Source organism: Melospiza melodia, chromosome 5 (genome assembly GCF_035770615.1).
Source record: "Melospiza melodia melodia isolate bMelMel2 chromosome 5, bMelMel2.pri, whole genome shotgun sequence".
Taxonomy (NCBI): domain Eukaryota; kingdom Metazoa; phylum Chordata; class Aves; order Passeriformes; family Passerellidae; genus Melospiza; species Melospiza melodia.
The window spans coordinates 7,684,312-7,708,852 of record NC_086198.1 but is presented as its reverse complement, the minus strand read 5'-3'; the positions used below and the strand labels follow the sequence as shown (position 1 = coordinate 7,708,852).

Sequence of the window (24,541 nt, the reverse complement as noted above, 5' to 3'; positions counted from 1 at the left end):
CATATCAGCTGTTAGACAAGAAAAGAGTAAAGCAGTGTTCAGAGAATATTAGTGACAGAATAATAACCTGGCTGATTACAAGGTTAGGTGCTGGTGTCCAACCTATAGATGTATCTTTTCTTTCTCAATGAACTTTTCATCCTTTTACTGACATTAGTTCTTCTTTTTATTCAATTAGCCCAGAAAGAAAGCTTCTAGCAGGGCGAGTCAGCTGTTGTCTGCTGAAAAGAGACATACAAATCTTGTCACATAGCTTTTATTTCCATGGTCAGGAACCCTCAGGCCTGTTATTAAGGCAACTTAGTCTTGTGTGGAACTTTGCTGTCTCCTGCACACTCTGAAATAAGATTACATGATGGAGAAGATCAATTTACTGAGAACATTTAAGCTCAGAATATTAAGCTTTTTGTGCAATCACATCTCCTCTCTAGCTGTGTGGCAGAAAAGCTAGCCACAAGATCCTTGACAAATTAGATATTACCACATCTAACTGTGTATATTTAAGCTTATCAAACTGAATCGTTGCATTGTGACTGTGCTCTTACATAGACAAGGACTCCATTTAATAAATGCAGTGCCATTTAATAGTAATTAATCACCCAACTAAAATGTCACATTAAGGTCAGAGAGACCAGGAGACAAAAAAGAAGAGAACATTAAATTCAGCTGACAAACATAGGAAAAGAGAATATAGAGCCAAAGAAAGTTCTGGGATATTGGCACTGGTAAAACATTTAATCCAAACTTCTTTACTTTCCGTTCAGTTCAGAAATAATCACATTCACTTGGTTCAAAGCAAGGTCATTTTTGCAACTTTTAAATGAAATTTCCTCATAGCATGTAGAGTGACAGCCCATTGCAAGCTTGGAATTGTTGGTGCATTTTACAGATGTTGTGTTCTCAGTATTTGCTGTTTCCTCTCTCCGTGTTTCTCTCTTTTTTCCTTTGCTATTATGACATTCTTCATTTGTGTGGAATTTTCCTTAATATGTCCTGAATGCGAGCACTCTAGAAAGTCTCAAGTTTCTGGAGCTTACAATGAAGAATTTGATTTCACATTACTACTGTATAGTGTTTTAGCTTTTGTCATGGTTTAATCACTCAATAGCAATGAAAACAAAAAGTCATTCAGTTAAATAAGAGGATTATTTGTTTTCCGTGTTTCTATAAACAGAAACTCTACATAGGAAGCTGTTTCAGAGGAAGCATGTTTGCCATCGGCAGAAGCAAATATATATGGAATTCCTTATTCTGAAAAAGTTGTATATTGCAGAAAAGGAGAAACTCCATTGTTAATTCCACTTCTTCAGAATTGTGTTAATCAATTTCAATGTAAGTGTACGAACAGGTTTATACTTGTGGCTGTATGTGTATATGCTTACATTATTTCTCAGTGCCCTTTTTCTTTTCCTTTGTTTTATGGAATTTAGAAGCAAGCAATCACTATCCACCTTTAAAACACGTATTTTCAGAGGCTAAATATACTGGTTTCTGTCCATGAAGAAATGAACTTGTAAAATACAGTCAAGGATGAAAATATGTTATTGTCAGCGGACGTTACAAAATTCAGACAAATGGCTTCTAAATAGACTTGTTTTTCAAAGCATCTATCATTTCCCCTTCCTGTTCCAGAGTTCTCAGTTTTATGTCCAAGAATTTTTGTATTAGCATTGTGAAAAAGAGTAATTCTTCAAAAATTACTCTACATTTGGCAAGATCTGTCTTTATAACTTCTGCGTCAGTCCAAAGAATTTTGGCCTTTCCAAAGGTTAAATATTATCTTTCAAAATTGTGTAATTCTGGCTTTGTCGGGAAATGTCTGCATTTTCTATAATAATCTTTTCTTTCCTTACCTTTAATGTCAAAGAGTTCACATATGAATGCTCAAACTCATGATATTGAAATATTTGTCATTAATTTCTCATACTTAGATGCATGGCAAATATTAACTTGGTACTGGTCCTGGCTCTGGCACATCTGGAGAGACATTTTCCCGTGTGAAGTGAAATCATCGTTTGCAGTGCTGGTTATCATGCATTGACGCACATTTTAATTTTTAATGAAGCTTTTGATGATGCAAAATTCCAGAGTTCTGATGGTAACATCTGAATTACCTTTACAGGCTTTGTAGATGAAAAATTATCCTTCTCTATCAGTTGTCTACATTTGTGCTGATTTTTGAAAGAACAGAGTTCACTGTATTTCCACAGAGCTTCTGGGTCAATCCTATAGACATGACCCCATTTCTTACACAGCCCTGACAGTTCTTCAAGAAAAGCATGTTTGACAGTATAGGTTGAAATATTATCTCGTTTATTTCATAAGCCAGTGGTTTCCAAACTGTGGTCTGCATTCCACCCTAGTGGGCCGTCTTTAGTAGAGCTTGGCTGGTCTGTGGTCTGCAGCAGATCCTGTGGTTAGCTGGGCTTCCATTAGGAAGAAAATTTTCTGGCTAGTAGCACAGCCTCTTCCAAAATGTGTGATCCATAACTCCTGGAACACAACAGGGTCCTACATTAGACTTTTGATATCACAGGCAGATTTTTTTTTTCCAAACCTAGTTTGTGCTGTGTTGGAACAAACTAACAGTTGGCCACACAGCAATCGGTAGCTGTAGTAGTAGGTGATTTGCCTTTTTAAGGCTATTTTCAGCAGCTAGAGGAAAGCCAGTCATTTTTTGTAAGTACAATACAGCTCATGGCAGAGGTAGTTTGGAAACTTTTCACTAAAGTAGAACATTCACCAACATTTCCAACTTTCTGTTCTGGTTCTGTTGTTTCCTTTTCTTTCATTGGCATCCCTATAATGGCACTCCACCTCCACTTGTGTCTTGCATTCATCCTTTCATGCACTCTGGCTTGGGCCCTTCTCTTTTTCTTTGACTTCAACATTGGTTTCTGCTTTCAGTTCCCTTCTCACTCTCCTTCCTGCCCTCTCTCAACTTTGCAACTCCTATAAACTTGCTGCATTTTGAAATATGCCTTCTATTTTTCTGGCTGTGCAGGCCACTACTTTTACTCCGTTGCCTGTCTGCCTGGAGTGCACAGAGAGTGAAGGGTTTTGGTCTCAACTCTGTCCTTTCCAGAGACTGCTCTCTTGCTATCTGCTGCTTCAAAAAACTCCTTGTTAAGCTCCTTGTACCTCTAGATTGAAACATGCTCTTCTGACAGACTTCTTGGGGACAAACTAATTCTTGTATGTACACTCAGAGCATGAGCAGTGTGAGATTTTGAGAAGACTTTTGGCTAAATATAGGTGCAAGTATGTCACTGTTGCTTTGGTAACCTTGTCAAAGTACACTGCTAAACAAACAAGTACACAAAGAATATCTTTCTTTATATCCCAGGTATTTGAAACACAATTAGAAAATGTTTCTTTGTGAAAAAAGAATCAGTAAGCAAAGCTTTCATTATAAAATGTACATTTTATTTGCCAAAAGGTTTGGCTCCAATGTATGTAACATTGTTCAGTGTATACATTTGCATTTTTTTGCACAATGGTATAGGTCTAACACTGTTTTCGCTTCCCACCTGTGATTTGCTTGTGTTCAGCACATTATTTTCCATAGAGTTTGCTGCCAGAAGATAGGGCTTTTAAAATCCAAGGATATATGGAGTACTTTGCTTTATACATGAAATGCTGTAGCTTGACTCACTATAGCTAAAGGACAGGGGAAAATGAACACTTTTAAAGTAAATGCAATTTTAGTTACAAAAAACCCCCACAAGTCTTGTGCTAGTGTCTGTCAAACCTACCTGCATTTGACACTTTCAATAGTGACACAAACCCACCATTGCAGTTGCCTCACTTTAAACTCCTAAGAAATTATTTGCTGCAGTAGATCTCAAGGGAGAAATAAATCACTGATCTAAATGCTAATTTCATCTTCACCAACTGTTTGCATGAGGGTGATTATATCAGTGTAGTCCCTTAACCAGCAAAAACTGAGGGCTTTCCTGTCCAAACTCATAGCCCATTTTAAATGGGCTTTGTTTAACGAGATGAACTTAATGCAAATATAACTGTGACACAATGAATTGTGACAAATACTTTTAGAATCCTAACACATGCAGCAACCTATGTATAACACAAGGAAAGAAGTCTCCTGGCTTGCAAGGGGAGGGGGATGACTATGCCTTCAATACTGTCCTCTCCTGAGCCTTGGGGGATACTGGTGCCTTTGAAAGGATTGCTCCCTGGATGAGGCTCACAGGGAGTCAAAGCAAACACGGCATTATGTATGCATACATATGTAAAGGCTGTACGTTCTGGTCACAAAAAGGAGGAAGCAGGCTGTGCTGATGAAGTCTCTTTTCTTCCAAAATACTTGCCTGCTTCTTGAGCAGTGCCATGAGGAGCTCACCTTGCTGAGGATCCCTCACCCCCTCCAGGGGACAGCATTCCCCGGCCTGTGCCTGCGCTGCAACATGCTGGGTGTCTTTTATTTGTTTTCTTTCCTGGCGATACCACCCCTCTTGGGGCAGACGCTTTAGTGAGATGGATCGCACTCAGGTAACTGGCAGTTCAAGGAAGTCCTTCCCCGGGTTGTTTACACCAAGGCGTTTTAGAGCAGCCATTTAGCTTCCACCCTGTCCCACCCCGCTGACCAGCTGTAAGTGTAAAGGCCGCCAGTGGGCCTGCAGGTCGCTGATAAACTAAACCCCCATTTGGCAGGCAAGGAAGCCAGAACGATAAGGATGTTGATTTATGTTTTATCTGTCACTACATTTTCAGTAAAGTTGGGCAGCGAGCCTTAACGAAGCGAGGGCTGTTATCACCTCTCCTTAGCCCTTTAAGTGCAGCAGGCTCTTTGGTGTCTCTCGCTGAATGCCGCTTTGTTAATTGCGACGGTAAACAGGACACAGCGCTGACCATCGCACTTACCACAGAACCGCCGGGTTTGGGAAAGGAGCCCGGGTCCAGCGGGAGTCACACATGAAGGAGGGTTCGTAGAAGTACTCAGCATTTCCTGGACTTGCTTCTATCGTTTCAAATGTATTGCATACCTTGAAGTGAATGTAATGGCTGGCTTAATTGGAGATAGCTTCACTGAAGTGGCCGTGGTTACCATTTATGTCAGCGGTGAATGTGCCCTTTAACGCTGCGCCCCTCAGGTATGGCTGTTCAACGTAGGAAAAACCTGACAACGCTCATTACCGGTGAAATAAATGTTGTGAATTATATGTATGATTATCCCTCATTTTGGATATGTGAGCGTTATTTTTCTGAAAGCGTCGTAAGATTTTACACATTATATTTAATGGCAAACACATTTTTAGTTTTGTGAAGCACTACATGCTTTTTGGGGCCAGTAGAAGTGCCCACAGAGAAGAGGGTGGAAAGAGCTGGGGAAAAAATGCAAGCAATAAAATATTAAAATATTCTGACAAAACCAGAACACGGAAAATCTGAAAAAATCCACCCTAAGCAATTCTTGTTACATCCCATGCAGAATGACAAAAATACAGATTTTTATTTTCCTTTGTCCCCTTTAGATTTCTTTTCCTTTTTTTCTTCTTTCTCTCCCTCTCCCCAAAATATTTCACCTCACCTTTCAAGTCTGTCATTATATTTCTTTCTAAACAAATCTAGAAAGAGAAAAAGGAGCTAGTTCCTGCTTGAGGTCAGTGGGATCTTTGCCATTGACTTTAAATAGGTCCAGAAGTGGGCCCAACAGAGCATTTTATAGCTTCCTTTATTTATCTTAGGTTTTATTTTGAGCAATGTGTCTTTTGTATGACTGCATTATTTCCACAGTGAACACCATAATGATGGACTCATATACATTATTATATACACACGTACTGAACAAAGCATTATTGATAGTTATGCTCTTTTAAACAAGAGTAAAAGACAGCTATGAAACTACAGTGCAAGGATGCTTTTAAGGTGCAGATTCAGTACAGCATTAGTGTTCTCCAAAAGTCTGTGCAAGGTGCTACTCCACACCTATTGTCAAGAAAGCTGTTGATTACTGAGAAACAGGGGATTAAAAAGAAGTAATTAATGCTTTAGTCTAAGAAGCCAGGCCTGAAGTTCATTAGGTTTTGTAAATGATGCCATAGCTGATCAATTCTTCCTGAGAGAAATGGCAGAATGAATCACTGTTCTCCAACTGGAATACAGCAAGAACTGTACTGAAATGTTTGAGCCTAATATCTCTAGGCTAATGGGCCAAGGATAACAATAAAAGTTTGGCAGAAATCTGGCTGATAACTGGGGATATCAGCTATGGAGTGTGGTGGCCATTTGTTACACAAGATTCAGATGGAAGGGACAAATGATGGAAGGGACTATTTCTGTTTTTTGTTGATGACAGTTATGAACCTTGGGTTCTTTGCAAAGCTGTCTCCGAGGAATCCCCAAAGGGCCATCTCATGCATTGAGATAATTTATCACAATTTCAAATGCACTGTACTAAAACCGTACCAACAATGTAAATATGAGAAAAAAAAATGAAGATGTTTTGTTGTAAAAGTGGCTGCTGCCATGAATTAGAACAACCAGCCCCTCTCTTTCTTGTCAAAAATAAGGTAGACTCCCAGCTGGATAAAATCTTCAGCTTACAGAGACCTGGCAATGAGGATGGATCAAAGGCATGTTTTTCTCTCACAGTCATTATGAGAGATCCTCTGCATCAACCGTGCTTAGGACAGACTAGCCTGAAAGTGCAGCACCTCTTTCACCCAAGAGAAAAGGGCCAGCTGAACTGTGCAGGCGTGTTGCAGGAACCAGAAAATGTCATTGCTGTGTCCACTCCCTTCTGCTGGCTGAAGTCAAAAATCAATTTTCCTTCCAGCTAATGTAGTTATGTTACTTGTAGGGCAGCTTTGATGCTGCTGGGTTTGTATTCCACAATATGCTACAGCAGCTGTCTGGAGAACATATAACCTATTTACTTCTGGTTGTCACGGAAAGAGATCTACTGCTAGGCAAAACAGAAGCATTTATGGAAACCCATGGGTGAGGAGAGGCCTCAGAGCTTCCAGCTACTGAAGTCCTGCCCTCTGAACAGAGGCACACAGACAGTGCCCTGCACACAGGGTGAAATACCAGCTCATGGCAACACACACAGTGGGATTGGGGCTTGCACTCAGAAAGCATTTCTGCGGATGAAAGAAACCTGTAGTCATTAGTTACCACAAAAATATACTGTTGGCAACCAATTGTCACTCTAGCAACCTCAAGAGAAGGAACAACTGCTTGCTGAATGAGCAGCTCTGGCTGCAGCATAGCAGTCTAGTATATTTGTTGGACTGGAGCTGGGTAAGAAATTTTATAAATATAATCTATTTCTTTAATTGATAAATTTCCCACAAGCCAACATGGCTAATCTACGGTATATTTGCTTTCCCAGATATTTGCTGAAAGCTTTCTGTAAACATATCTTCAGTGCTCATAATAAATTTGCCTGCATGCATAGTTTTCCAGTGTTTTTATTATTTATTTGTGGCAGAAAAAAAAATAAATGTCTAAGGATTTGGATCATATAAAAATATATAATGTGGAAATGTAGATGTTCTTGCACCAGCTCTGGTGTCTGTTATTTCAAGCTTTCCTACAATTAAACTGAATATTCATGGAAAATAGATTGAAAAAGGGTGTCAATAACGCTGTAATAAATCCAGTATTTTATTCAACTGATTATCCAGGAACAGTTTGGGGCCACTTTCCCAATTCTTATTAAAAATAATATGAAAAAGAGAGAAAGAAGTCCTCTCATCCTTTTATGAGTTATGCCACTTTAAAAGTCTCTATATTCCATTACACAGTCCCCCACCCACTTGTTTGCCCAAAGAGACTTTGCTACTAGATGGATCCAGAGCAGCTGCCTTGCCCCAGAACAGCTGCTGGTGCTCTATATTTGCAGCTTCCTCCTGCTCTCTGATACTCCATAAAACTGTTTATATTCCCTGTAAAAGTATTTTCACTCTGTTTGCTTAGTGACCATGCACCGCAAATATTCTCCTTACCACTAACAATTATGAAATGAAAATGTTTACAAAACTTTATTTAGTGCCAGTACCTAATAAACTATAGAAATGCCCTGAAGTGAATGTGTGTATGCAATGTGTATATACATGTATGAATGAAGTATTTACCTAATTTTTCTGTGCAGCAGAGAGGTGGTGATGTACTTTTACTAGCACTACTCCAAGATTGCATGCATTTGGTGTCTACTGCCTGGTTTTATAACTCTTTGAAGCTTATTTACGGTCTGTGGAAGAACTGACATGTGAACTGACTTAACTATTTTTGCAGCTTTTTTTGGAGCCTTGGCCATATCTATTCAAGATCACGTGTTTATGCCACATCAGTGCAAACTTGCTGTTTTTCCTACCTCAGATCAGGTATTTGAGCTAGTTTGTCCTGCACTGCTTTGATATTACCCATCATAAACCATTTGCACTTTTGTTCCCGTATTGCTGTAACCTGATGTGTTCTGAAAGAGGAATAGTCCCACAGCTTTTATTAAGGCCACACATTGGAAAATATTTGATTCAATATTAGGAGGGCAATTGTTCGCCTTCTATGGAGCTCTGCTCCGTGAGAGGGAATCAGAGCATGTTTCAGTTCATTGAGTTAATTGCTGCTGCCCCAAGAGTCTGAGGCAGGCTTGTTTGCTCTTCTGTTTGCAGCTGGCTTGTCTTCCTCAGATGATACACAGGGTGGCTGAGCAACACTTGGTAGCTTTCATCCGTTCCTTTGCTACTTTCATTTGGTATCTCACACACAGCATGTATCTCCAATGCCAAATCCTCTTTATCAAGCTCACAAAAACAGGCTGTGATGTGTTGCCAGCAGGAACAAAGTGCAATGGGGTAAAGTCTTAGAAAGAAAAAGCTTTGCTTCTGCACAGAAATTATTCAAACCCAACAGCAGCAGGATTTGCGCTCTAGCTGATCTGCTTTCAATGCAGGGCAGGATTTACGCAGAGCCACCACAGTACCCATCTCTCTGAACTTCATGGACTGAGAAATTAATACTTTACCTATTGTTTTGGGTGTTTTTAAAACATGCAGTTTGGCTTAGAATATTTACTGCTTTTCTTGTGATCCTGAAATCCATGACTACTGTCAGCATAGTACCTGTGTTTATTTTATGCCTAAACTTTGTCGCCAGGGGGTGTGTCTCACAGAGATTCTTTAGTACAGTGCTTTTTACTAACATATAAGTGAATAATAATAAGATGGATTCCATATTCTTATACATTCTGATAATCTTGTAAAAGGGATTTTTTCTATTTGATTTTTTTTCTGCTTAATAATTTGTTTTACACTGCAAACCTCAGAGGTAACACAGAAGCCTTCAGTTGGGTGTAGTGTTTCACTTCCTTTGCTGCCCTCATCAAGTGCAGGGATCAGCACTTGGATTGGGACTGGGAAAATTTTATTTCAAAAATACCTCTCTGTTTCCTCCTGCATTACAAGAGTCTCACACTCAGACATTTAGAGACCTTTACCTTTCACAGCATCTAAGGGTCAGTCTACAGAGGAACCAAAAATGTTGCTTGCTACCACTAAGAGCACTGCCAGAAGCACTGGCAGACCTCGTGCTCTCTTAGCTGAATATCACAACACAGTTAATATATAAACTCAGATAACAATAAACTATATTCTGACAGATGACTTTGGGCTAAAAGAGTTTGTAACAAGAGAGCAGACAGTATACTTGTTTTCTCTGGGGTCTCTGTAGCTGACCTATTCTGAAAATTGAGTTTTGTGGTGTGGAGACTTTTGAGCCTTCAAAACAAAATGTTTCAAAATGTTCATGAAACTTGCCTCTATATGTCTTTGTCTGATGATAAATACTTTCCATGTAAAGCAGTATTTGATCTCAGTATCTTTTGACAGTGAAAAGGTTCTTTTTCTTTGGAGAATTAAAGACATGGCACTTGCTCCTTTTCCTCTTTTTATAGTGCATAAACAGATAATATGTAATACTTTTACCTGGTATTCTTCCACAACATTCATGCTACAGCAGGTACTTCTATAATTCAGTTAAGATACCACAGATTGGCTTCTGTGCACCGAGGAACAGGGTTTGTGTTTCTGTGAGTTCCTCTTTTTCTTTGGGAAAGTAGCCAGAGCTACCTCATGCACCCTAAATTTAGAGGGGCCTTTGTTTGTCCAAAGCAGTTCAGAATATCTAATACTATAAAATGTGTGGGAGAGATGGTTTTATCTCTTAAGCATCCTTATCCATAACTTCAGGAATAACTAACTTTTCCTTTAAATCTGTAGACTGCATATGTTTTAGATTAGTTTCATTTGTGTTTTTGTAGGTTTTATGAGCTTTTTTTAAAATAATTTTCCTGTTTTCTGAGTAAATTATATGAAACATCTGCCCTAAATTTAATCTATCAAGCTCATAAAGGGAAAAGGCAGACGTTTTATGAGTGATATTATAAAATTTAGATAATTATCTTGTTTGTTTTAGCAGTTTCTATTTTGGTCTCTGTACAGTATTCTTCCATTAAAAGACAATTTTTATATGGTGTACTGGTCAAGGAGAACAGCCAGTGATCCCATAAAAAGTACATGTAATAGTGGTACTGTTAATCAGCAATATTCTGTGTATTTTTAATGGAACTATATTCATTGTGTAAGCATAAACCTAATCTCATACCTGTTACATGGTTCTCAGATCAAAAAAGGAAGCAAAGTCTTTGTGTAGACAGCATACAATTCCTGCAGCCTTCACTAGCTGTGCAACTTGTGCAAGTTCAAGTAGGGTGTACAAAGTATGTCTGGAGCAATGAACGCGAGATGGACTTATGGTACCCTTTATCCTCTGCCATCTGCATCAGTTCAGTGAAGTTTTGCCATCCTGTATCCACCATATGTACAAATCATTTTAATGGAAGGTGGAAAATCATTCTGGGGGGACATCATCATGTGCGTGTTTGTTCTTATCTCCTTTACTCGGCATCTGCCACTGTCTGCTGTCAGAGACAGTATCCTGTGCTAGTGTAAACCTCTGGTATGCCCTGATGTGGTTATCCTTGCTGCTCGTGTGCTTATTCCTGCCCTTTTTTAAAGTTTTTTGGTGGTTTTTGATCTGCTTTATTCCAAGGCAGCTACTTCTACTAACTTTGCAGGACAGAAACAAACATACGATCAAAAGCGGATGACAGAAGTATTTAAGAGAAGATGCTGATGGCTTAGCTTTAAAAAAAAAAAAAGGCCAAAAAAAACCCAAAAAGGCCAAAAAAAAAAAAAAAAAAAGGCACTGCAGCTCTCTTCCTTGTAGTTCTCCATGAGAATACTCACCAAACAAACCTTATGGAGCTGTAAGTGATCTTCCTTCTCTCAGAGCTGGATCACAGCCTTTCAAAGCTCATAAGGATTTACAATAGTGCTTTGACTATGTTGGTGAGACCCCACCTCTTGTTGGCAGTTTTTGGATGACACTTGCTCCATCTCATCTTATGCTTTCTTTAAACTCTTCTAAGTGAGGTATAAATTGCTATTGCTCTTCTAGTTCATATATTTTCTTTCCTGATTTCTACAGTACTTTCCTCAGTCAATGCTCATCTTGTCTCTTGGGACTTCGGCAGCCCAGGAGGTCCAACACGTCTAGTTAGAGCAGGATCTGTGCAGGCCTAGTGGGAAAGACTGATCCTTTCTGGCTTCAAATATTTTTGCATGTTCTGTAAAAAAAAAAAAAAAAAAAAGATTGAAAATAAAATGCCCCATATAAATGTAACAATTGTTTTGGTTCCTTATTTTTTGATTAGCAATGTGAAATCAGTGTATCTTTCTGAGGGCTATTTATGTTTCAGAGGAGCTGAGAGGGGAAGGTAAGAGAAGCATGCATGTTATTTTTCAGTGCAGAGAGTCTGCATTTTTCTCCCCCCACTATATATCAGTGGATAGAGAATTCATTCATTTGGAACTTACTAAGTGGTGCCAGAAGGCAACAGAAAATAGTAGCAGTGCTAAAGGCTTAGCTGTCTGAATGATATGCAGTTTGTGCCCAGAATCTATTATAGATTGTTGGAACTTCAGGGTTTAAAAGACAGATTTTTCAGAATTTCAGAATCCAAAGTCTATGCCAGCAATGCTCTAGGGTCACTAGTTAAAATTCTAATTGTCCCCTATGGTAGAATATGCTATAGCATGCATTTGCAGTTCCTGTTCTCATAATAGGAGGTAGGAATAACTTAGTTACTCTCTGAAAATACCTGAATATTTTTTCTTGCTTTCTGTTTGAGGATTCTTGATTTCCACACAGTCATCCATTATAGGGTTTTACTGAAATGTTTTATCCATTTTTTCTGACCACTCATTACCCTAAATTCAGGGGTTTGTTAGCTTCTTTTTGTTGTCTTTGCTGTTATTCCTGCTCCCCAGCTGGTTAAACACAAAAATTTTCCTTCCTGATCAGTAGTGTAAATGGAATAAGCACTGCAGACCAAACAGAGAGATCTGTGAGCCCATGTGGATTTCAGGCTCTCACTGCAGGCCAGTACACAGCTTCGGGGGGAGTTTAAGCCAGGATGCCCATGAGAGGCACTGCAGCTCTCCCTGCTCTCCACAGAGGCAGTGGGGCCTTGGGCTGAGTAACACTGACAGGAAAATGTAGCTGCCTGCCCTAGGATGTGGCTACTTGCAATTTTAATTGCAATAATTTCTGGTAGCTGGCTTTGAGGTTTATCTTGTCTAAAAAAGTCTCTATGACCACTCATTTAAACTTTAATTTTTAACCAAGCTATACTGCTGTGCTGGTGTGGCCTGCTTCCAAGAACGTCAGAATTCCTGAGAAATCAGTGGGCTTTCCAGTTCTTCCCAATGAAAACGTTGTGCTTGCCTGTAATCCCATGTTGGGAGGAAGAGCACTAACTGAAATGCATATGAGAAATAGCAAGGGGCATTTTTACCTCAGAAGCCAGGGAGGGAAAGGGAGTTTAAGTGACAGGAGACTTTGGGGCTTCTGTTTTGTTGCAGTGTGAGTGGAGCCAGAGGGCAAATTCTTCTCTCCTGCTCAGTCTCATTATTCTGCCCTCTGTATATCCCACCAGCCACTGACATCCAGGGCAGAGAAGGGAAAAACACACTTCTGGGACCTAGCAGGAGAGCTGGCTGTGTCTCCCTCTTCTCCTGTATGTGTGAATGTGGTATACGCCAAATTGAAGTGCAGAATTAAAGTATTTTCTCCTTTATGTACTTTCCATAATACCATTTCTTTGAGGATTCAAAGTGCCAGAAGGGATTGCCAATGTTTCATCTGGTTAACTCACATGCTGATTGATGACTTTGATAATATGTGTAGTTCAATGATATTTACACTGTTTGTCCAGTTAGGTATATTAAAAGAATGTTGAGAAAACAGTAGACGTGCTAAAATCCGATGGTAACAGCTCATACATTAGCGGCGTTTTGTTGTGAACAAAGTCATTTTTCAGCCGAGTCATAAAGTAGCCTAAAAACAAGTGTGGCACTGTTTGCTTCAAATGAGGCTGTTGCCATGTGACCACCATTCATCTGACATCATTACTGACACAGCTTTCCTTGGTATGATATCTGATTAAGGCTCCCAGCCCTGGTGGAGCCAGGCTAAGTAGTCTGAGTGAGGTGGCTGAGGAAAGTTAATGTGTCAGTGTTACTACTGGGTGAGAGCCTCTGCTCAAAGTTCCCTTTGGAGAATGAGGATACAAATCGCTGACCATCTTTCTAACGGGAATCTCCCGAAAATATTTGAAGATCTGGTAGTAATTAAAGACGTGCTGAGCTCCAAAGGGAGATGTAATCAGTTCAGCAAAACATAAAGATACCCGTTCTGTGTGAGGAAATGCAAACATGGAGAAGAATTAAAAAAAAATAAAATATGCTAAGAAATGAAATTAATCACACATTTGCAGAAACCAACTAATTAAATATCTGTGTAGCATGGGAATATATTTCTGGTTTGTACATGTAAATAAACAATCAGCCTTTTTTTAGGTCTGAATTTCTCTTTTATTAAAAAAAAATAAGGCTTGAGATATCTTGTTACGTTAAGAAAAGACAGTTTTCAACAGGTACAGTGAAAAATAATTTACAATGTCCATCTGAGATGGGATAAATTCCACTATTTCTACTTTGGCTTTTGAAATCCACAGAGATTACCTCTGCATGTAGTAATTTGGAAAACATACTGACTAGCCTGCTGTTTTTTGAAAGCATATGGACTAGCCTGAAAAAATATCGTCATTTTCTTCACGATGGAATGAATGGAATGAAGAAATAATTTTTTTTGGTAATTCCATTTCTTAAGTCTGTTGTTAACCTGTGCCCCAATTTTGGTTTTGAATAAAGGACTTCTGCTAATATTCTTCAATTTTTCCTTTTAAAATTAGAATATGGTAGGTTTTTTTCCTTGCACAGATGCCTTAATTCTTGATATATTTATTATACTTTGAAAGATGCGGGACTAAGACCCATCTGAAACTGTTATGGGACTCAGATCCGTAACTAACATCTCCAGATTGCTTGAAGTATTACCTTCTCATATCTGATGCTCAAGTGATTTGGGAATATTTACATTGTCAGGGATGACAGGGAAGCATAAACCAAATAAGTTTTAGTGGGAAGTATGATTCCCAGTGCATGGGTTGTCTTGGGAAAAGGATTTAGGCCAAAAAGAGAATTAGGGGGTTGATATTGGATAGAGGCAACACTCCTCAAAGAGTAGGTTACATATAGTTTTAACAAGCACTTTTAGGTCATGGAAATCTTTAATTCCGATTCTAAATGACAGTCTGACCCAGAGTATCTGGGCACTGACTCTGTTTAGGTGACCAAAATTCAGCAGTTCAGGAGATGTACTGCATTTGCATGGCACTTTTTCTTAAAAGCACAGTTGTTGGCACCATCAGGTGATACAGGCCATTGCAAATTCAAAAAGGAAAAAAATCAAAGGATATGGCTTCCTGTGAAATTTTTCAGATGAGTCTTGTTTTTTCTTATACAAATATACTTGAAGAAAAATAGAGCCTGTTTCTAGGAAATACTGAAATATTCTTGCTATGGGTTACTCACCCACATTCAAAACCTTTAATAGTCTAAATTCTGTATCATTTGGCTTGTGGCCAGCCAATGGGAAATTCTAAGATTTCATAGGGGATTAAAGTGGTGCAATTTGAACATTAATTCTCCAATCAAACCAGTTAAATTAATGGACAGACTTGCAGTTTATTTTTGCAAGAAAAATGTAGTAGAGTCTGCCCTATCTTCATATAGTTTGCAAAAACTTAATAAAAGATATTTGTTTCTACTCAAAGGAATAATGATACAATCACTTTGAAATTGTTAGAAAAATGCTGGCTATTAATCTACGACAGCCTTTTAAATAACTGGTCACATACATTTAATCTTTTTTTCCTTCAATTAGAAAAGGTTGTAATGTGATAGATCCATTTGACATTAGACTCAGCAACACATTACTTAGATGAAATCACACTTAAGAGCACTGCAGACTGGATCTGAGTAGCTCCGCTGATAAGGCACTGGTTTGTCATCTACTAGACAACAGTTCAAGACTTCTCTGATTTCTTAAGTCAAATTAATTTAGTTATGTCAGCTATGCTGCCATAAGATGATAATCCAAGCTGCAGGGATGCCAGGCATACTATTACCTTCTTTGGCTAGATTGAAACTGTGTCACAAACACTGGGGGTAGCTAGAATTCATTGCAGGTGTGGTGAGAAAAATGGAACACATGAATTTCAATAATTCTAACATAACTGCCAATACACAATTGCTCCTTTCATTCAAATGGACTATGTTTTTTTTTATTTCCTGTAAGCTCCAGAGTGAAACATGTCAAACCCACCTGAACTTTGGTTGGACCTAGGATCTATCTATTAAGTTTACTTAAAATAAACCCTCAACAATCTCACTGGAATGCCTATGTTGCTGCCTTCTCTATGCAGGGCTCTAGCATGGATTATTATCATGACTCAGCGGAGGAATTGGTAACTCTGTGTGTTTCTATGCTCAACCAACATGCTGCAAACCATTTCTCTGAAGTCACACAGTCCCCACTGAAAACCCTCTCTTCTAGGGTGCCTATTTCCTCCATGAATTTCCACTGTGACAGTAAATCTTTACAGGAGAGATACGAGGATAACAGAGCCTAAATGCTTACAGAGAAAACACAAACATTCTTGGGCAAAAGTGACTCACTCAGTGAGAGATAAAGGGGCTGGAATTTTCCTAAGGAAATGTCTCATTAACTTATGTTCTATGTCTGTATCTCTGTCAGAAAAAAACCTGTCATTCCCCCTTACTTCTTCAATAACTTCCATTTCAGCCAAAATTTTGTAGAGGGAGAAAAGATGAAAATACCTCCCCCCACCCCCCCCCACCCCCCCCAGTTTTGTCAAAATATGTGGCTGGGTAAGGAGACAAAGTATTTTATCAGTTCCACTGACAAAAAAAAGTCAACTCAGCATGAACCTTCAGAGTATCCACTTAGGAAAGTATTGCTATGAAGATTCTGCAACATATATACCCGCTGTACTTCTAGCACTGTGAATAGATTCCCATCCCAAAGTAAATGTCTATGTTGACAGCATAAAAGAAGAATGAAATAATTCTGATACTGCAATACTGCCCAAATTTATGGAACATTGCAGAAATCTGGAAACACTGACACCATTCAGTAATCTTAAATCTGAAACTAGTGATGCCAAAATAACATCCCTCTCTATTTTAATGCCAACAGAAGGTATTTAAACTTGTTGCAAAAGATTAGGATATCAGAGACAGAAGGAGAGGTGCAAATAAAAGTTTGGAAGTAGTGTTGACTGTAGAGATTCTATCAGTTTAGTGTAATTCAACCAAGGCAACTGATAGCTCAGCTTGAAGATAACTGATCTCCTGAAAGTGTGCCACTGTCATGCTATTTCCAGGAGACCTTGTTTGCTGTGGAGGTATGTAATTGAATTTCTAATTCGCTGTTAATAAATATCCTTTACATTAGTCTTCTCGTGCAACTTCTATGTCCATATCTCAATTATAGGATTATTGAGCTGGTAGCATATCTTCAACTTTTGCAACAGCTTCAGTGATGATCAAATTTCTCAGGAATGATTGTCCACAATCCTTCAGAGCTTGTAAAACTTTTACATTTATCATAGAGCAAGTAATCTGGTAAGCAGCCAAGCCTTCATTTTCCATCAAAGAATACTAAAAAGAATCCAATTCCTGGAATCTGATGCGAATGTGTTTTCCGTGAACTGCTGTGTATCCATGCACAGTTTAGAATACTACATCAGAGAAGTTATTTAATGAGTAAAATATTGTTGTTTCTCCCCCTCCCTTCCCTAGAATTCTACATATCAAGTTTTCCAAGACACATATGCTCTTTTTAATGACTGGAAATACTTTCCTAGTGATTAAATTCTGCTTGGCTCTAGTAGACTCTTCCAGGACTTTTATAAGCCAACATAATGTATGCATCTGATGATAGGCTATAAACATTCATTTTTAGGTCACTAAAAGCAATGCTTGAAAAACTGAGTTGTCCATAACCAGCTTTGCTTAACAGCTTGTGTGATAATCATTCCTAAAATTATATCTTGTGACTCAATAAAGACATTTGGCAGTGCTGTCCAATTGTCCAAGATGTCCAGCTACTTGGAACTGTGGTGTCTAAATTTTTCAGTTGCATTTCCACAATACTTCTGAGTCATGAAGGGTATTTTTTGCCTTGAAGTTCAGTAGGTTGCTTGAACTCAAGATGCAACTTCTTGAAGATTTGAAAAGCAAAAATCAACTACGTAATGTGAAGGTAATGTTTTCATGGTGGTAGGGATTTTTGGTTTCTATACTTTTCAATAACTTCCAAACAGAAAAATTGGGTAATTTTTTAGTGTGAAGCAGAAGGCAAGTGTCTGGCACTTTGCATCTCAGAAGCTTCAGGAGATAACTGGTATCTGTACATGCAGGTGGTTGGATAAAGATCAGCTTGGCCAAAGACAAACAATGATGGGGACAAGGTACCATCTCCAGTGCAACTTCTGTGGTGAGGCATTCTGATTTATTTTCTCAATCACACAATTGTTCATTAGCGTGTGAAGTCATCAGCTCTGCTCCATGCAGGACATGGAATGTGGTGCTGTTCCTGTCAGCATCTTCTTGCTCTTTTGTCTCTCACTTCACAGTAAGTACTGAAAAGTTGGTTGCTGCTGCAAAATTGGGCATCTACCCTTCAGACACAGACTGGCAGAATAAAAGATATGTAAAATAATTTACGTATTCATCTCTGTAGGGATTAGGAGAACTTTTCAGGACTTCATGAGACAGGGATGGCACAGGAGCTGTGCATTTATTCTGCAGCCTGAGAAGCCAACCTTGCCCAGGTTTCCTGCCATTCACTAGTGTTCATATCTCTGTGCTTGGTGTGTGCCCTTCACCAGCTCTTCCTTTCAGTAACTCCTGCATGTATGCCAAGAATCCTGTGGATTAATCACAGTCCAGTTTCCATCTTTTAGAAGTAGGTTGTTCATCTCCCCCATTTTTTTTTCTGATGGCCAAGTTGCTTTCTCTTCTGGCATCTTGACTCTGGATCCCTTTACTTATAAAATTTTTCCTGTTTTCCATTGAGTCTTCCTGCTCTGCTCTCTGGGTTCTTGTATTTTTTCCATGTTTCCAAATCCAGTTTTTCATTGCTTCCTCTTTACCCCACATCCGCTGTTGCTTTGTTACCTGCTGTTTCTGTCTTCCTGTATTGAAGCTTTTGTTTCTTCCCACAGGCTGCTCTGGAAAACTCCTTTTATTTTTTTGGTAGACTCTCAGCCATTATCTACTCACACATAAGATTAATTTGCTGCCTTTGAGGTACGCAGGCAGTAGAAAGTAGCAATAGTAGAATTAAGCAGTCTGGAGAGCATGGCTGTTCCCCAAGCAAGGTTTTTCTTGTATTTTAAATTGCATGAAAATCAAAGCATCCGTGTTTATGGGTTTCTGGAGCATTTTGGCACTTATGAGCTGAGCCACTCCCTGACTGTCATCTTATAAAAAGAGCAGCTTGGGCTGGTATTGGATTTTGCTTTACCATGCCACTCAGAAGGCATGATCAGGGTGAGAGAGAAAAAATACTTTGCTGCTATGGAAGTTTTGTGGAAGTTTCTTGAATGTAGTATAATTTTCTTATATGATCAGTGGAAGGTTTTTTTTGCAGTCTTTTACTTATATGCACAGACTCCATTAAAAGATGTAGTTTCTCAAACTCCAAATCAGAATGGTTCATAGTCACTTACTGGAATTTCAAAGTTCTTTAAATTTGAAAGGAAGGAGCTATGCAAGTAAAGGTTTAAAAAAAACCCAGCAACAAAGCCCAAAGTGAAAACCTGGAGCTAACATTTGGTTTTCAACATTACTACTTGTAGTTCTTCGGAATATCTTGGCATTGTATTATGGTTTTTCCATATTTCAGATTCTGCACAGATCACCTCAAACTCTACTTCATTGTACAACAGTTTAAATCCGGCTGACACCTTGAATCTCAAAACCAAATAAAGTAGATCTGGACAATATTCAGAGAAGCTGGGACAGAATTGTACCAGAGCAAAGAAAGACCTGCTTTGAAAATAAAAAGAAAGCATTTTGGGAGAGAAATAGAATGGGGGAATCAGGGAATCAGAACATGAAAGAGACCAATAAATGAGACTAGCATGGAGAAGTTAAAAAGACATTAATTGTTTGTTATTTCTCTGAATATTGCAACTAGGGATCATCAAAGCAATCAGAGAAGAGGTTCTTAGTGCAGATGGATAGATCACTGAGAACTGATCTATCCATCTGCATGTAACAAACAAGAATGTAACAAATGCCAAAAAAGTTTGTGGTTTGTGCAGAAGTTTGACCTACTAATGAAGCAACTATTTGTTGCTACTATACATATAGAAATAATTTCTTAGCTAATCCCTAAATTAAAAAAAAATTAGCAGATTCTGAATTTATCTTCATTTTCAGAGGATTTTAAGCTGTTCCATTCTTGGGAGCCAAGTGTCCTATATGAATTATAAATAATGTATGTAGTACTATTTTCTTGCAATTGCTCACTCCACAGAATTGTCTGACAGGTGATTTTTTCTTGTTCTAACAACCATATATCTACTTTCCAATTAAAAAAAAAATTATTGCAAATATTGCAATGTGGAAGCTGAAGGCAAGAAAAAAAAGGGGAACAAGAGCACTACAGTTTGTACAGATTTATTATAATGCTTGAATTGATACTTCAAAAGATCCTGTTTTCTACTGGCTGTCCTTTCTTTGCTATCATATTTTAACAGCCTAGTTGAAATTTTCCATTTTATTGGCTCTTTTGAATGACAGATATTTAACATCCATTGCCAAAGTGATGTATTTGAGAACTTTTTGAATAGAAGCAAAAATGTGACCATGCCCCAGAAATGCAGAATACTGTTTGTGAGTAAAAGCCCAAGTTGAGAAATCTACAGATACAGATGCTGGGAGGGTATTTCCTGTTCTAGTTCTCAAGACAGATTTGGCAAGACACAACAGTGGTAAGGAAAATAGATTGCAGGCTTTTAATCTCTGCAAGCTCTCGAAGAACTCAATCACTCAGAAAAATTGGCCCTAGAACTCAGTGTGTATTATTATCTATTTTACTGCTCTGTTCCATTTTGTTTTAATGAGTCCTGTTAGATAACATGAAGTCTGGTAGCAATGTTGGATTTCTTTTGAAGCAAGTTTAATTTTCATCTTGATCTTTTACATTTTTCCTGCTCTTGGCTTTAGAATATTTAGCCAAAATCTTTTTTTCTGTGTCTACTTTCTTAACAGTTTTTTTTTTAAGACGTGGAGAAATTGAGAAGAAAGTTACTACAAAAAGAAATTAACAGAGCATAATACAGAAAGGTATACTGGGATCAAGGGAGATACCTTTCCTAGCCTATCACATTTTATACTCATATAGGTAACAAACCCAACTGTACTAATTTTTTCTTTACCAAAAGACATGTATGTACAGGCATTTAGCTGATTAGCCATTCGTAATTTGGTTTTTTAATAGCAAGCTAACATAGAACAAAAAAACCAAATGAGCTCAATACAGCTTTATTTCTTGCAATGCTTTTCCTTATACCTGGGGAAGACCAAATAAAAAATAAGCTGTGTGTCCTTTCCTCTCTTGCAACATATTTTGAATTTTTTGAATTTGGGTCGACATGGGCTTGGAATTTGGGTGCCAGCTCAAAGTTTTGTTAACTGTAGACCCTTTTACTAATCTGTCCTGTGTAATTTGTCAGAATCCTGAACTAGGTCTGTGTGTAGATTAGAAAAATGAAGCTGGCAGAGATTTAGGTCAAGGGATAGCAAGAAGCACTTGTAATTGTCTCCAGTGATCACAATTAATGCTCAGAACAGCACTGAGAAGAAAGCTGCAGTGGCAAGGCCAGCAGGCCCTCACGGGGTGAACAAAGTCTCAAAATGCCTGTAAGCTTTGGGAGGCAAAGGTCGTAGGAATAATATTGGGCCACTCCAAGCCTATGTCATAAACTGTCAATAAAGAGCTCTTGTGCAGGGCAGGCCTCATGTTTTCTCTGCCCATGTTTGTTTTTCCCCAGCACCCCATCAATTCACAGTGCAGGGTTAATAAAAATCCACACAAGTCTCAAGGTGTTTCTTTTAAACTTCTTTGGAGGTTGTGTGGATGGACAATAACACACATCTGACTTCATGTTCAGACCTCTAGTGGTCCTTGTTCTTTTTGCAGTGCTTTTTAGCACACATTGCACATATCTGGCATGATTAAACTGTAGGGCTGCATCTTTTGATTAAGTTTATCTGGACCAAAAGTTTTCATGTCACATAAATCATAGGAATCTGTCACAAGCAGAAGACCTGAATCATCTTGGCCACACTGCCAGCATATCTAATCAAATTTATCACTGCATGACACAGACTCAACCCCAGGTCTGGCAGAAGAGGAGATGGAGCTCTTCTCTCTGATCTTCCTGGACCTCAAGTCATTTTTATTCAACTTTTTAAAAAGATATCTATGACCTATAATCTCATTTTGTCTTCTTAAACATCTTCTGTCTGTCTTCAGATTCCATAACGTTTCACAAAATTATGTTTGGGTTGAAAATTCGTATTAATAGCAAGGTTGAAATAAGAAAAGACTAATACCTTGGAATCACAGCAGCTATTAATCAAGTTTAATTGCCATCAGGTCTCCCTAAAAGATAGCTGATTTACTTACACTGCATTGCACAGTGAAGGAATATCATATGGAAAACACCAGAAAGAGACAATTATATTTGCAAGTGCACACTGATTTGTGGTTGAGCTAATTTCCAACATAATGGGATAAGTTCCCATGTTTTGTTTGGTTTTTTCTCATAACAGTCTGGAAAAAGATACGCTTTTACAGGTCAGTTTTACCATGAATTTCTGTGACCATAAAAAAAAGTTGTACATAAATTACAGAAAGGCAAATTGATGCTGTTCAAATGTGGCTGGATTTTGCAACCCACTGCTTTAAGATACAGATAGAGAAACTGAAAATTATTTGATCAGCTGTCTGTCATCTCCAAAGGCTCTGTGATGTTTTATCTCCAGTTCTAGTAATTTAAAAGGTCAAATGATTATTTTAAAGAAAAAGCAGCTAAAGCGGAGTGTCAGGAAGTGAGATAAAGAAAATCCTTTTATGTTTGAAAATATAGCCTTATCTTAAAATTCACTTTTCATGTAAAAAATAAGGCCAGCTCTGAAAAGAACAAACAATATTTTATTTTGTAAAGGAAGCAAATACAATTGGTGCATTTTTTCCAGTAGAATACAAGCATGTTTTTTTCTACAACTGTCAGTCCTACACCTATCATAACAACTATGGGTTTATATCTATATATATTTTTTTTTTAATTTAATTATTTTTCCCTATCGAACACAATCCCAAACCTCGCATCCTGACTAATCAGGAATTACCACAGTAGCACAAAGATTGACTGAAATAACCAACAAAACACTTTGATACGTTCATGGTCTGGAATTTATCATAAATTTGAAATACACACCTGGTCAACCGAAAAGTTAAATACATGTTCACAAATTTTTTATCTTATACTTATTGTAATTAAGCTATCTTAAAGCCTCTCTTAAAGTATTTTAGTTTACTCTATTAAAAAAATCTTATAGAATATTTTTTATTTATTCAGGGTATTTATTTGCTGCAGAACTGTTCTTAGATGTTCTTGTGCACTAATTGCTGAAACCTCCTCTTCACCTTCTTATGCTCTTCATTTCACAGAACTTCTACAAGAGAGGAGTTGGAGTCCTGGCAGAGTGACCAGAAGTGTGACATTCAGGAAAGGAAAAGGTATTTCTGCTAACCTCGTGCAAGAGGCATTAATAGTAATCACCTTTAAAAAGCTTGAGAAGATCTACCTAGGCTGCTTCACAGAAGTCTGCTTTTAGTATAAAGAATACGTGAAAAATGTAAGCCAGTTAACTTGCAAACAGAACCCCTAAAAACACCTTGCTAGATGAGGACTGACCAATAGGACTCATCTCCGAGGTACCTCAAGCCTACATGGCACCTTACTTGCTTTTAACATATATCCTCATCTGAAAGCAAGGTGGTTCTTGGAATTTTAACATCTGTTCTAACAGCGCTTCAGTCTTTTCTTTTCCCCCCATGCAATTAGTGGCCGGATGAGAGGACATAGCCTCAAGCTGCACCAGAGGAGGTTCAGGTTGGATGCCAAGTAGAATTTCTTCATGGAAAGGGCTGTTAAACATTGGAACAAGCTTTTCAGGGAGGCGGTAGAGGCACCATCCCTGGAAAAGTTCAAGAAATGACTGAAAATTACACTGAGGGCCATGGTCTCGTTAACAGGGTGGTGATCCGTCAGAGGCTGGACACAATGATCTTGGAGGTCTTTTTCAACCTGTATAATTCTGTGATTCCATCATATTTCACACTTTTTTCAACATTTATGTACTGAATAATAAAAGATATAATTATATATATATTTTTTATATATATAAATATATATTATATATATATAATATGTATAATCTGTCTGATGAGAAGAGTCTACAAAGTTCTTGTTCATCGATCTATACACAGTCTGAAAGGTGGTAGCATTGAGAACTTTGAGAACTTGTGTAGCAAAACAAAGGTTTTCCAACAATGTGTGTTCATGTCCCACTGTAAAGGTATGAATGTAGTCAATTCTTGTTTGCACATTTATGTTGTTTACAGATGGTTTTCTTCTAATGACTTTATATCAGTAGAAATCATTGTATTTTTCCATATCCCAATCAAACCAATGATTCGATGGTTGCAGTTTAATTGCTCTATTCTACAAAAATATTCTGGAAATATTTGGTTGCATATCACAATAAGTAATTCTGTTAATTAGAATGTTTTTATGTGAAATTCTCACTTATTTTTAAGAACTATATCTTCCATCAGACAGATGTTTCTTTATTTATACAAGAAAAATATCTCACAGGAAAAATACTGGACTTCTTTTAAAAGAAGTTACTGAATGACTAATGATGAAGCAATATTATCAGAC

At 38.1% G+C, this 24,541-nt stretch overlaps 2 long non-coding RNA genes across 5 annotated transcripts in view; one reads left to right on the top strand and one right to left on the bottom strand.

The window, feature by feature from the left end:
- Positions 1-2,292: 2,292 nt before the first annotated feature.
- On the bottom strand, positions 2,293-4,594 carry LOC134418205 (uncharacterized). The gene is made up of 2 exons (XR_010027733.1): positions 4,364-4,594; positions 2,293-2,493 (listed from the first exon to the last, which is right to left on the bottom strand). It is a non-coding gene; the product is annotated as an uncharacterized LOC134418205 (long non-coding RNA).
- A 92-nt stretch (positions 4,595-4,686) lies between these two features.
- The window catches only part of LOC134418206 (uncharacterized), a 34,168-nt gene continuing 14,313 nt past the window's right edge, over positions 4,687-24,541 (top strand). For 2 of the 4 annotated variants that reach the window (XR_010027737.1, XR_010027734.1), the window contains exons 1-2: positions 4,687-5,114; positions 23,266-23,334. This is a non-coding gene — a long non-coding RNA (uncharacterized LOC134418206). Of the gene's footprint in view, positions 5,115-23,265; positions 23,335-23,635; positions 23,959-24,541 lie in introns of those variants that run through there. The other 2 variants (XR_010027735.1, XR_010027736.1) reach the window with 2 other exon arrangements.